This window comes from Micropterus salmoides, unplaced genomic scaffold, assembly GCF_014851395.1.
Source record: "Micropterus salmoides isolate LMB-PRFRI ecotype aquatic unplaced genomic scaffold, ASM1485139v1 Ms_hic_scaffold_9, whole genome shotgun sequence".
Classification (NCBI taxonomy): domain Eukaryota; kingdom Metazoa; phylum Chordata; class Actinopteri; order Centrarchiformes; family Centrarchidae; genus Micropterus; species Micropterus salmoides.
Window position 1 is genome coordinate 4,674,235 of NW_024044681.1, and position 12,910 is coordinate 4,687,144.

The 12,910-nt window shown below is 47.9% G+C and overlaps 1 protein-coding gene across 2 annotated transcripts in view; it reads left to right on the forward strand.

Annotated features, from left to right (window-relative positions):
• LOC119895510 (UPF0606 protein KIAA1549-like) overlaps positions 1–12,910 on the forward strand; it is a 252,782-nt gene that overhangs the window by 105,839 nt on the left and 134,033 nt on the right. The gene's annotated exons all lie outside the window — the stretch shown is intronic.

The following is a 12,910-nucleotide window of genomic DNA, read 5'->3' on the forward strand; positions in this document are numbered from 1 at the left end:
TTCACTGGTGAACCACCACAGACAGGATCTGAACCCGGCCTCAGCTGTACAAGCCTGAAACTAACCCTGTTGTCTTTGTAAAGCTGTCTTTCATTCATTTATCGTAGACCAGGTCACTTCTTCCCTGCATGGACCAGAAACAGTCAAAAACAGGCTTGTTTTAATAACTCACAAAAGGAAAGTAATTCCAGTAATGCAACAGAAAACTGGACATGTTCACTGGACACAGGTGTAGGACCAGGTGTAGTCCAAGATGGCCGGTCGACCCTGCCTTCTGATCCACATCACACCTTCTCTCCTCTCTAAACCACCTGAAGAGTCTCCTGACGTCTGATCCGTCCTGACAGGCTGCTGCAGATGTGTCCAGACATCCTCACATCTGATCATGTGACTCCTTCTGCTCTGTGTCCGGCTGGGTCCATGTTTCCTGAGAAAGCCTCGCCCTTCATAATGACGCCATGAAAGTTAACGGCAGAGTCAGCTGGGTAGCTGCTCAGCTGAGCCCGACCCAGCTGTTGTTTCCCTTCTCAATTCAATTTCAATTCAATTCAATTTTATATATATAGCGCCAAATTACATCAACATTCTCACATTTAATGAAGCAAACTGCAGTAATCTTGCGTTGAGTTGGAGCAAGAAGACAGTTTGCTTTTTCTCTTGGTGTGGAGCCGGAGGCTGAAGCAGAGAAGCCGGACAGAGAGAGTCCAGAGCGTCCAGGAGCAGGACTGCTGGAATAATCTGTCCGTTATTATTAATAATAATAATCCGCTGTTTAGATTATTAATCACAAAATAACTCAAATTATAATGAATTCTTAGTGGCGAGAGTTTCACAAAGTTTGTAAAGTTAACTACACACAGCCTGTTTTCAATATGGAAGAAAGGAGTTTGGATGGGACGGAATAAACCAAAAGGGGGACATCTGAATATTCTAATATTTATTATTCCACTCAAACAGAAACGTGGCTAACAAGTTCATCACCTGAGGCGCAATAGCAACACCTGGTTATAATGTTTTTAGAAAGGATGGGGTCAGGGGGAGGGGGTTATGATAAAGACACCTTAAAATGGCCTGTGGATATCAATCTGTCTTGAATGTGTTGGATCAGAAATGATACTTTCTGCAGAAATTACCTTCTGTGTCATTTTTATGTCAGCTAATTTTTTTAGCCACCTTAAAACCATTATCAACCGCAGCAGCTCTAAGAAATAGATAACCCTGATTTTTATATTTACTTGCACAAAAAGACAGACAGGAAAAAACAACTGATCATTTTAATCCGGTCCACACCGACACAACTAACTAACCAATCCACAAGCAGAGCGGATTAACTATTAACGAGCAAACCTGATAGAATTCTTAAAACCGCCGACCTCTTCACTGGTCTGTCTCCATAACTCCCTTTAAACCCATCTAAATATTAAACCCAAAAAGCCAACATCTTAAACTCTGAGCTCAAAGTGGAAGCAGAAAGGCAAACGATCGACCGTGGCGTGATGATGACTGCAGCAAGAAGAGGATGATGAGGATCAATAACTTACAAAACCTTTTATGGACGTTAATGAAACCAAGCAGGAGAAAGAAGGAGAAGTTAATAATGTTTTGGTGAAAGATCGTCTCATCCCGACGTCTGAAGTTCAAACCTCTCATTATTTTCACAACTGTTAATACACACAGCCAATGTAAGTGATTAATTCAATCCTTCCGAAGGATGAGTTTGGATCAGACACTCATTTCATTAACGAGTCTCTGCTGATTAACGTATCAATTAAACTGTTGTTCAGATATCAGATTTTAATAATTACAGACAAATCGGCTTTCTTCAACTCAGATCTAACAACAGTAGATAGACAGCAGATCGATCATCTGAAGAAACGCTGAAACAGCATCAGTATGTTAATGGAAAAGGTCAAACGCTCATTAGACACTCGAGCTGCTGCTGGATCTGAAAAGGTTTCTGACAGCGTAAGATCCTCCTGAACGAGCTGCTGTGAAGAAGCGTCACCATCTGTCACAGCCGCTCCGTCTAAATGCCGCATGATGTTTTCTGAAGGACTCACTCAGTGTGTTGCTGAAAGAAGGAAGACTGAAAGTAGCGTGTTGGAACGCCTCTTTAAAAATCATTCAGTTATCAAAGTTAATCTTCACATCTTCAGACTGATCAATCGCTCCCAGGATGTTCCTTCATTAGCTGATCGCTTCTCATGTTGGACACTCTTTTACAAACTGTCACTTTGGAACAGACGGCGGTACGTTCGAGCATGCTGTACTCCTTACGGGACTCTAGCTGTGAAGAGGGCTGGGAAAGGTCTGAGGCCCTGGGACCACGTGGGGGGGGGACCTGTGGTAACATCTCAGAGGAATCTCCCAGATTTGAAAGGGATGGAAACCGCTGCGGAGGTCAAGTGAGTGACGTTAGCCTAGGTTCAGTGAGGTCCTGTCTGATCCCAGCTGGTTAGCTTTGTTAGCTTAGCCGCGGCGGTCAGTAAAGAGTGAGTTAATGCTGAAACGTGCCGCCTCGTTGAGGCTAACGCGCTCTCGGCCAGCACACCGTGGATTCTGCCATATTTCAGCAGCGTAGGACTGGTTGTCGTGGCAATGCACGTCCATGAATTTGGGGGCGGAGCTTCTGAAGGAGCAGTAAAGGGAGGAGTGTGTTTGTTTGGGTGCTGAACTATAAAACACCAACAAACTGTCTGCAGAATCACAGTTTCTTTCTGAGACTGATCTGAAACTCTGGCTGTCGCCCTGCGAGAGAGTTTCAGATTAATCTGATCTCATCACAACATTTCATTTTAAATAAGAGTTCTGCACAAAGCGTCCTGTTTCCTGAGATCAGTCCATGTCATGACGTCATCCTCACGTCTCCTCCTGTCCACAAACTGCTCAGAGACTAAAGACGTCACCTGATCGTTACTGCGTGACATCACGGCAGGTCGACCACCTGGACAGAGCGGAAGTTTCTCCTGCACCAACACACTCTCCTGTCAGTCTGTCAGTGATCGGTGCCGCCGTTCCAGCTCGTCTGTTCAGGTTGCTATGACGATGAGGAGGTGAGCCCAGGACGTTCTTGTCCAGTTGCCAGAATATTCTCTGACGGTTCTGATTAGAAATGTTGCCTTTTTGTTCAGGATCTGAGCTTTGCTGCGTCCTGACGAGGGAAACGTAAAGTTTCCTTAAACTAACTTTATTTAAACTGTCTGTCCCCACATGCATCCGATCACAGATGTTCCTTCCTAAACTTCTCTTGAACCTATTTTTAATCCTCACGCCTTCTCACTCTCTTTGCGGTCGGAGCTTTCAAACACCTGGAGTGTCTCGCCTGCAGCAGGAACATCATTATCACTTCAGTCAGCTGAAGACGTGAGGCGTTAAAGTTAAGTCAAACTTAAGTGATCAGCCGTCTGCTCCTCTCACTCGTCTGTTCCTCAGCTGATCTGAGAAGTGTCACCTCTCAGTGGGGAGCTCGTCTGTTACTCTGATGGTTTCACCGCTGAAACAGGTGGAGAAGGTAACACAGAGCTGAGGGATCTGAGCTCTGTTGCATCTTGGGTAAAAGAAAAGGATAGACACCTTCATTATATTTCCCCGTTCCTCAAATTAACTTTATTTAAACTGTCTGTAGCCACATCTGCTTCCCTTCCAACAGCACATGCCTCAGTTCACAGCTATGACTCACAAGTCCCTGAGTCTGAAACCTGAGTGAAGAAGGAGGAACTGGGAGACGCCTGATGACGATGATGAGTTACAGTGTAGTTAAAGTTCAAATCAGTCACTTTATTTTCTATCTCAGCCTCTTAAATCTGTCTAAAACTGCATGTAGTCTGGTCTGTGTGACACTCCTCTGCAGGCGAAGGACAACCGTCAGACGTCTGCAGGAGGTTTAACTCTGTGTGTGGAGGAGAATCAGGAGGAGAAGGTAACAACAATTATTAACCTCAGCAGCTGGCAGATACTCGCCCTTCTGAGTGCAGCTGGTGAATAACTACAAGCTGTCCCTTTAAATAAAATCTATTTATATAAATGACTCATTTATTTGTTTCAGCAGTTTCATATCAGTCATCCTGCAGGAGGAAGCATCATCATCATCATCATCAGGAGATTCAGACTGAATCCTGTGAAAAGGTCAGCTGACACACAACAGGTCATGTGGACCAATCATCCTTTAAATAACAGGAAGGGGGGGGGGGGGTGATCTGATGGTCATCAGAGGATTCACACCTGAGTGTGTTCAGCAGGTATTCCTCTCCGATGATGTTCCACCGCACTGACTGACCTCTTTATGAGCAGCAGAAGAAGAACGTAATGAACCCATGAAGAAGAAGAAGCAGCTTTCAGACACGTTTGTGTTTATTGTATTTAGCAGAGAAAAGTTCAAACAACGTATATGTACATATGTACATATGTATAGATATAAATACACATGTATATATACATATATATGTATATATGTATACACACACATGTATGTATGTATGTATGTATGTATATGTACATATATATGTATACATATACATATACATGTATACATATACATGTATATGTATATATGTATACATATACATGTATATGTATACATATATACATATACATGTATACATATACATATATGTATATGTATACACACATGTATGTATGTATGTATGTATGTATATGTACATATATGTATACATATACATGTATATGTATACATATATACATATACATGTATATGTATGTATATCTATACATACACTTTGTATATTTATATGTATTTGCATTGCATTTGTCTGACTGAAAATAATTTAATAATTAAATGAATTTAATAATAATTTAACTTCAGATTGTGACTGTCAGCTGAAAGATGCTCCTGCAGCAAAGAGCAAAGATCAAACACTGAAGCTGGACGCTCTTCCTCAGAGTTAGTTCACGTTTGTTGGCGCTGTTTTTCAGAACATTTTTAACAAATGCTTTCAAAAAGCGACAGGGACATGTCCCAGCATCTGTGAATGACACTATAATGTGCTGTAACAGCAGGCAGCCGCTTGGTGTTGACGAGACAGCACTTTGCTCTGCAGAGCTTTCTTGCTCAGGGATTTATTAAAAATAGTCAGAATTTTACTGACCAATCTGAAAACATGCAGAACAAGAAGAAGACGATGATGACGAGCCAACAAGAACAAAGGGAGCGAGCAAACCCAAAGACAGCCACAGAGGGGGCAGCGTCACTGAAGCCATCAGGACAGACAGGAACAGAGCTCGACGAGGGCACATGAAACCAAGTCCTACAAAATAAGACAGGAAGTAAAGCCACGGAAGCACGAAAGGAAGAATTTACCAAAGTAAAGAGGAAATATAGAATTACAGACAAAACAGACATCACCGGGACAAGGGATGAGAAAACCAGAGGCAGGGAGCACAGCAGTAGTGAGCACCTTAACATCATCAATAAATGAACATTAAACTTTTAATTTAATAAATGATATTCCAGTTCCTCCTTCAGGCAGTGGATCACGCCTCTGTCCAGAGAGATAATGAGTTCACACAGAGACTTTGCTGCTAGAAACTGTATTATTCTGAATGCAACCAGGCAGCTAATGTGTTCATTTATCACCAGCCATATGCTGACGATCAATCAATACATTAGCTATTGTAGAGAATTAATAAATATTGAAATATTTCTATTAAATAATATAATAAAGCACTTTAACTTGTTAAATTCCCCTCGGGGCACAGAAAACTGATCTCCAACGAATTCATTTAGTCTCAGGAAAAAGTCGACTCCAGTGAACCAGCATCTGATTCATGTCGTTTAACGCTCAGACATTTTAGCTGGAACATGAACTGACTTCTGGTGATAACTGACGCACAAACAGGGTCTAATCCTAACCCTCCTCCACACCTCTGCTGCCCCCCCCAACACATGGACCCACAGTCAGCCCACACAGATCTGCATCACCGAGCAGAACCATGAAGCCACGGGTTCTGGACATGGACTAACAGCAGAACAGAATAGTCCGATCTGATAGTAATATTGTGACGTAAGTTTACAGCGGAGCGTTAGCACGTCTCTGACAGGCTTCCGGTTGGTCCTGCAGCGTGCTGACCTACTTATCCTGCTCATTAATGCTCTGTAAGCCCTCTAATGCTCTCGCACACGGCGACCTGATGACAGGCCGGCCTCTGTTCTCTCTGAGACGGAGCTGAACAATAAAGTCTGAAAGCATGAAGCTGAGAGCAGGAGGCCTGAACAGACCGGGGGCAAGAGACACCGACTGCCTGTAGACCAACAGGAGAGAGAGAGAGGTGAGTGGGCTGCACACTGACATCAGGCCGCAGTGTCAGAATAATAAACTGGCTTTCAATCATTCATGGGTTCAGAGAGACCCACGGTTTTGGAAATCAACAGTGGGAACAGGGATGGGGACAGGGAACGGAGGGACAGGGACGGGGGGACAGAGGGACAGGGACGGTGGGACGGAGGGACAGAGACAGTGATGGTGACGGGGAACGGAGGGACAGGGACGGGGGGACGGTGACGGGGGTACAGAGGGACAGGAATGGGGGGACGGTGAAAGGAGGGACAGGGAATGGAGGGACGGGGACGGGGGGGCGAAGAGACAGGGACGGGGGACGGTGACGGGGGTACAGAGGGACAGGAATGGGGGGGCGGTGAAAGGAGGGACAGGGAATGGAGGGACAGGGACGGGGGACGGTGACGGGGGTACAGAGGGACAGGGAATGGAGGGACAGGGATGGGGGGATGAAGAGACAGGGACGGGGGACGGAGGGAGAGGGACGGTGACGGTGAACGGAGGGACAGGGAACGGAGGGACAGGGACGGGGGGACGGTGACGGGGGTACAGAGGGACAGGAACGGCGGGACGGTGAAAGGAGGGACAGGGAACGGAGGGACGGGGACGGTAAACGGAGGGACAGGGAACGGAGGGACGGTGACGGGGGTACAGAGTGACAGGAATGGGGGGACGGTGAAAGGAGGGACAGGGAATGGAGGGACAGGGACGGGGGGACAGGGACGGTAAACGGAGGGACAGGGAACGGAGGGACGGTGACGGGGGTACAGAGTGACAGGAATGGGGGGACGGTGAAAGGAGGGACAGGGAATGGAGGGACAGGGACGGGGGAACGGAGAGACAGGGACGGGGGACGGAGGGACAGGGACGGGGGACGGTGACGGGGGTACAGAGGGACAGGAATGGGGGACGGTGAAAGGAGGGACAGGGAATGGAGGGACAGGGAACGGAGGGACAGGGACGGGGGGACAGAGGGACAGGGACGGTGATGGTGAATGGAGGGACAGGGAACGGAGGGACAGGGATGGGGGGACGGTGACGGGGGTACAGAGGGACAGGAACGGCGGGACGGTGAAAGGAGGGACAGGGAACGGAGGGACGGTAAACGGAGGGACAGGGACGGTGAACGGAGGGACAGGGAACGGAGGGACGGTGACGGGGGTACAGAGTGACAGGAATGGGGGGACGGTGAAAGGAGGGACAGGGAATGGAGGGACAGGGACGGGGGGACGGAGAGACAGGGACGGGGAACGGAGGGACAGGGACGGGGGGACGGTGACAGGGGTACAGAGGGACAGGAATGGGGGGACGGTGAAAGGAGGGACAGGGAACGGAGGGACAGGGACGGGGGACGGTGACGGGGGTACAGAGGGACAGGGAACGGAGGGACAGGGACGGGGGGACGGAGGGACAGGGATGGGGACGGAGGGACGGGGACGGTGAACGGAGGGACAGGGATAGGGGGACGGTGAATGGAGGGACAGGGAACGGAGGGACAGGGACGGGGACGGGGGGACGGTGACGGGGGTACAGAGGGACAGGGAACGGAGGGAGAGGGACGGGGGGACGGTGGGACAGGGACGGGGACGGTGACGGTGAATGGAGGGACAGGGACAGGGGGACAGTGAACAGAGGGACAGGGAACGGACGGACAGGGACGGGGAACGGATGGACAGGGACGGAGGGACGGTGACAGGGGGCCGGGGGGACAGGGACAGACGGACAGGGACGGGGAACGGAGGGACAGGGAACGGACGGACAGGGACAGGGAACGGAGGACAGGGACGGGGAATGGAGGGACGGTGATCTCAAACCTTAAACTTAACCCTGAACAACCCTTAACTGACTGATATATAATGTTAAGATGGAGTAATGCTACTATGATTCTGAGGTGTGTTACGTGGGCGTCTGTCCAAACCAACGCTCACATCAAACACAAACTCACTCAAATGACCCGATGCAGGAAGGCAGCTGAGCGTCGGGCCACCAACAAGACGTCAGCCGCTGGATGTGACACGAAACCAGGTGAATGTGAGGCTCGCCACAGCTGGGTGCTCAGCCCAGAGTGCTAGCTGAAGGTCCAGAGTCTGCGAGCGATAGCTTGGTGACAGCACGGTCATTAGCTTAGCGTTAGCCACCATCTCGGTCAGAAAACACTGGCTTCACTCAGTAACAGCAGCAGAAACTGCCAGTGTTCTGAACCTCAGTCCTGCTCTGAGAAGTCTGGATTTACACGGTTGTCCCGCCACCCAACCAATCAGGAACAGGTAGAAAACAACAATCAGCGTGTAGTGACACAACTGTCATTGGCCTGCTGCAAATATTTTTCTTGCGCCTCTCGCCTCAAAAAGCACGCTCATGTACATGCGGGCGTACAGATCAAAGACACACTGCGACTGGGATCAGCACCGCAGACTGCCTGCCCTCTACCCAACCTGCTGTAAGACCATCAGACCATCCAAGAACCGCAACCGCTTCAGCCAGCCGACAGCAACACGCCAACACACGGAACGTCAACGGGCCAACGCGGGATGAACGAGTGAATGACCGCGTCTGATGGATCCACGTGGCTTCAGCTGGGCCTCGGTGTACCGTCGGTACTTCCTCCGCTGGTTAGCAGGTTTACACCTGACCAGGTGCAGAACCTCACACACAAACCTCTCGAGCTGCGTTCGCTGTCGTAGTAAGTTACACGTCTCCCCATGTAGACAGACTCTGACGTTCCAACAGGTGAATCTTTCATCATCTCACATGTTTCATGACCACAAACATGTCGGGGTTCGATGTGACCCCGGGGTCACACCTACACCTGCAGTGGACCCACGAGAGGGGTTTTTAACAGCAGACTAAACTGAAGCTAAGCTAAGCGTCGCTCTTAATCTCTCAGCTTTGTACTGTATTATCTCTGATATGCGCGGAATCACTTTTTTAAGTGACATCCAGTCGTCTTTCGGGGGTGAAAGTTGTTTCACCTTGTGATCATCCGACATTTAGTTCTCCTGGACTCATTTTCAGTTTGGTCACATCCTGAAGAACATGTCCCGGCTCATTATTCATCTGTTGTTCCTGTAATCTGCTCTGAGGTCAGTTCTCTGACCTTTACGTGTTACTCATGAAGCACAGCAAACTACAACTGCGAAGAATGACTGCATGCATTTAATTTATCTGAGTCCCAAAGAGCCGTCTGCTGACGTTCTGTCCGATCTTCTGTTCCTGTGAAACTGGACCTGAGAGAAGGAGGTTCAGCCCTCCAACAAACACCTGTCTGCTTCACTACATGAACATTACACAGTCAACAAGCGCTTCCAAGATAAAAACACACGAGGACAAACGCTAAAGGCAAAGACTGAGAATGAGAAGTGGATCAGAGAGTCACGCTGTCTGAATATTAATCAGGTAGAAACCGGCCGTGGTCAGTTGGCGTGTAGTGAAACAGCTCAGAGCCTTAATGAGTCATCAGCAGACAATGGGCTTAATGAGGTTAAACCGTCAGAGGACAAAACAGCAGGGACACTGTGGACACTCGTGTCCAGGAAACAAACCAGTAAGAAAAGAGACACAGCTGGGATCAGACTGCACGGCTTTCCTGTCACAAACACGTTTCAGCACCACAGACTGGACTGCCTACTCAAGTCCGGGCTCCGTATCACCAGGCTGTGTTATGATTTTGATCCGGTCTCACTGGTCTTGGTCTTGAGAGTCTTGTTGGTTTCATGAATACATCCCAAGTTGTGTGACTGAAGTTGGATCATGTGGACTCATGAAACATTTAGCTGACTTTTTCCAAAGCGATTTACAGCTGCTGTACATGTCAGAGGTCGCACGCCTCTGCAGCAACGAGGGCTTAAGTGTCAGCACACGGACACACTGGTGGAGGATTGAACCTGGCTCTCTCACACCGAAGGCATGTGTCTTATCCTCTGCACCATCACTTGGTCTCCAAACCACTCAGACTCGACCTAAGGGGTCTTGGCTTCGGCCCAGGTCATCCAGTCTGAGTGGTTTCGGTGATGAGACGTCCCAGACTCCGACAGTATTAGGTGTTGTTTTATATTCTGATATTTAGCCAGCAGACTGTCACAGACTGAAGCTCTGAAGCCTGGATGTACTGTAAGATCAGACAGGAAGCCCGCTCACCGCTCTGGGTTCTGGTCAAGGGCGTCACACTGTGTTGAAAAGTGTTGGAGACACTGAGCTCGTGAAACATCACGATACGCGATATTAGGTTCACGAGAACAAGACAAAAGATCCTTAAACAGAGTGTTAAAGGTTTCCTCAATGCTGAGATATATGAGCAGGGCTCTGGGGGGCCCTCCCCAGGAAAGTTTGATCTTTAAACACTTAATTTCCTGCATTCTGGTGAACGTTTCTGCATCAATTCATGGTGGAAATGTTTTTATTTATGGAAAAGGAAAGAAAATTCAGTATGCACCTGACATTTCAAAATAAATAAATATAATATTCTGTGCTGCTTTCAGATCTGTTTCTCCTGTAACATCCTCCCCGCTGAGCCTGGTTTAGTCTTCCCTCCTCTGTTGTCATGTTCACAGGGAGAGAACGGAAAACCTTGCCAAAAAGAAACTGTGTCCAGAAGTTGTTAAAGTTACTGACTGCTGCTGCACGTTTTTGGGTCATTTTATAATCAGTAGCTTGTTTGTTTCAGCTTAAATGGCTTTTTTTTGGATGATGCACATTTGTTTCTTCTATAATTTAATTGCATTTCATGTTTTCTTAATATGCAAACCTTTCTAAAGGCATTTTCATTTGTTATTTAACCACAAGCTATATTTCAGAATGTTTTTTAAGAAATGATGCTTTAAAAGTGATGGGGACAAAATCAGCCATTTCAAACAGTGACGGGGACATGTCCCCACCGTCCCCGGTGTAAATGACACCTATGGTTCTGGTTTTAGATTTAGTTTTCTTTTGCTGGTTTACGTGAACGCACTTACGGCTGGATTGGGAAACCCTGGGTAGACTTACCGAGTTGACAACCAGCTTCATGTGACCGCTGAGCCCGATGGGTTGTTAATGAAGCAGAGAACAGGCAGATACCCTGGTGTGTTGGTCTCGTAGTGTAGGCCCCTGGTCTGAGATCATCTGTGTATGTGCACCGTGACCTCACCATGTGCACTCACCATGACAACAGTCCAGGACAGGACCTGAACCAGGCTGAACCCTAAACCAGGAGTTTGATGCCACACGTCCTCATGCAGGTTTACAGGTCTAACATTGTGCGGTCTAGACCTGCTCTTCAGCGCTATGAGATAACGGTTGTTGTGATTTGGTGCTATATGAGTAAAGCTGGTCTGAACAGAACTGATGTTAAGGAGAGCCAACAGAAAGCTCCAGCAAGTCGCCTTTCACTTTGGAATATTTAGCAAGTTAGCATGTTAGCAAGCTGCCTTTAGCGCAGCTGTGATAACTGATAGACGGCTGTTACTGTAACATGACCCCGGGAATCAGGCCACACCTCTCAGCTTTACGCCACAGTGGTAAAAACAATAATAAAGTTGGATCTCTGAAGCTGCGTTTCCACCAAAAATACCCAAAATTTTAGTCCCAGGAAAAACCTTTCAAGAAACTGTTGTGTGCGTTTCCACCAGGGTCTGAAGACCTGCAAAGATTAAGCAAGGTAGTCCGCTGACATATGCACCGTACGCCGTCCAACGCCACAGACAGGCATCATTATTTATGCTGCAGCACTGCTGCTGTTGATCGTGACTTATTGGTTTGCAAATGTGGTCATTGAGTCAACGGTGGAAAAGAGGCGAGCAGTAGTAGCAAAGCAGATTCAAAATGGCCGAAATGCTCGACTGATCAGACCAATCGAGAATATTCTGCACTGCAAGCCCCACCCTCAAAGTTCTGGTACTTTTGGAAAGTGCTACCCCCGGGCAGGGACTTCTTTTAGACCCTGGTCCCTGCGGTGGAAACGCAGTGAGTTCTTCCAAAGGTTCCTAGTTCCTACGGTGGAAACATGGCTTAAGTTTTTTGGTGTGTGATGAACGTTACGGCCTCAGGGGGCGCTGCTGTGGCTGAAGCCTGTTGGTGTGGCTCTAATCTCATTCTCTGCTTCAGCAGTATGTTCTGAAACTGAGTGGGGTCAGCTGTTAAACTAAAAGCTTGTCTGCTCTTCAGGTGGAAGAAGATGCTGAGACCCTGCGGGCTGCTGCTCTGGCAGGTGGCTCTACGGATATCTTATCATGTCGTTACAGGTAAGAACACAAAACCAGGAGTCCCTGAGGAGGAACAACAAAGATCAGCTCATTGATGTCACTTTCACATGTTTCTGCCACTGAAAGCTGCCCGTGAACTCCATCAGATCCCAGCTTCTTTCTGAGCTCTCCTTGCAGAAACCAACACGTCAAACGTTAAGTCACTCCAGCTAAGAACCGATACCACACTTCTATGTCCACCCGCTTATAAGCAGTCTTTGAGCTAAACAACCCTCCTCCGATCAGAAGTACGTGTCACACTGAAGAACGAAAGTGTGGTCCATCATATCTTCTCTAACTGATTAATCCGCTAATCCTTTTAGACGTTAGGCTCCACTGTTCCCCTCGGGAACCTGGTTTTCACTGCACATCAGACAGTAACTGCACACAGCGACAAAC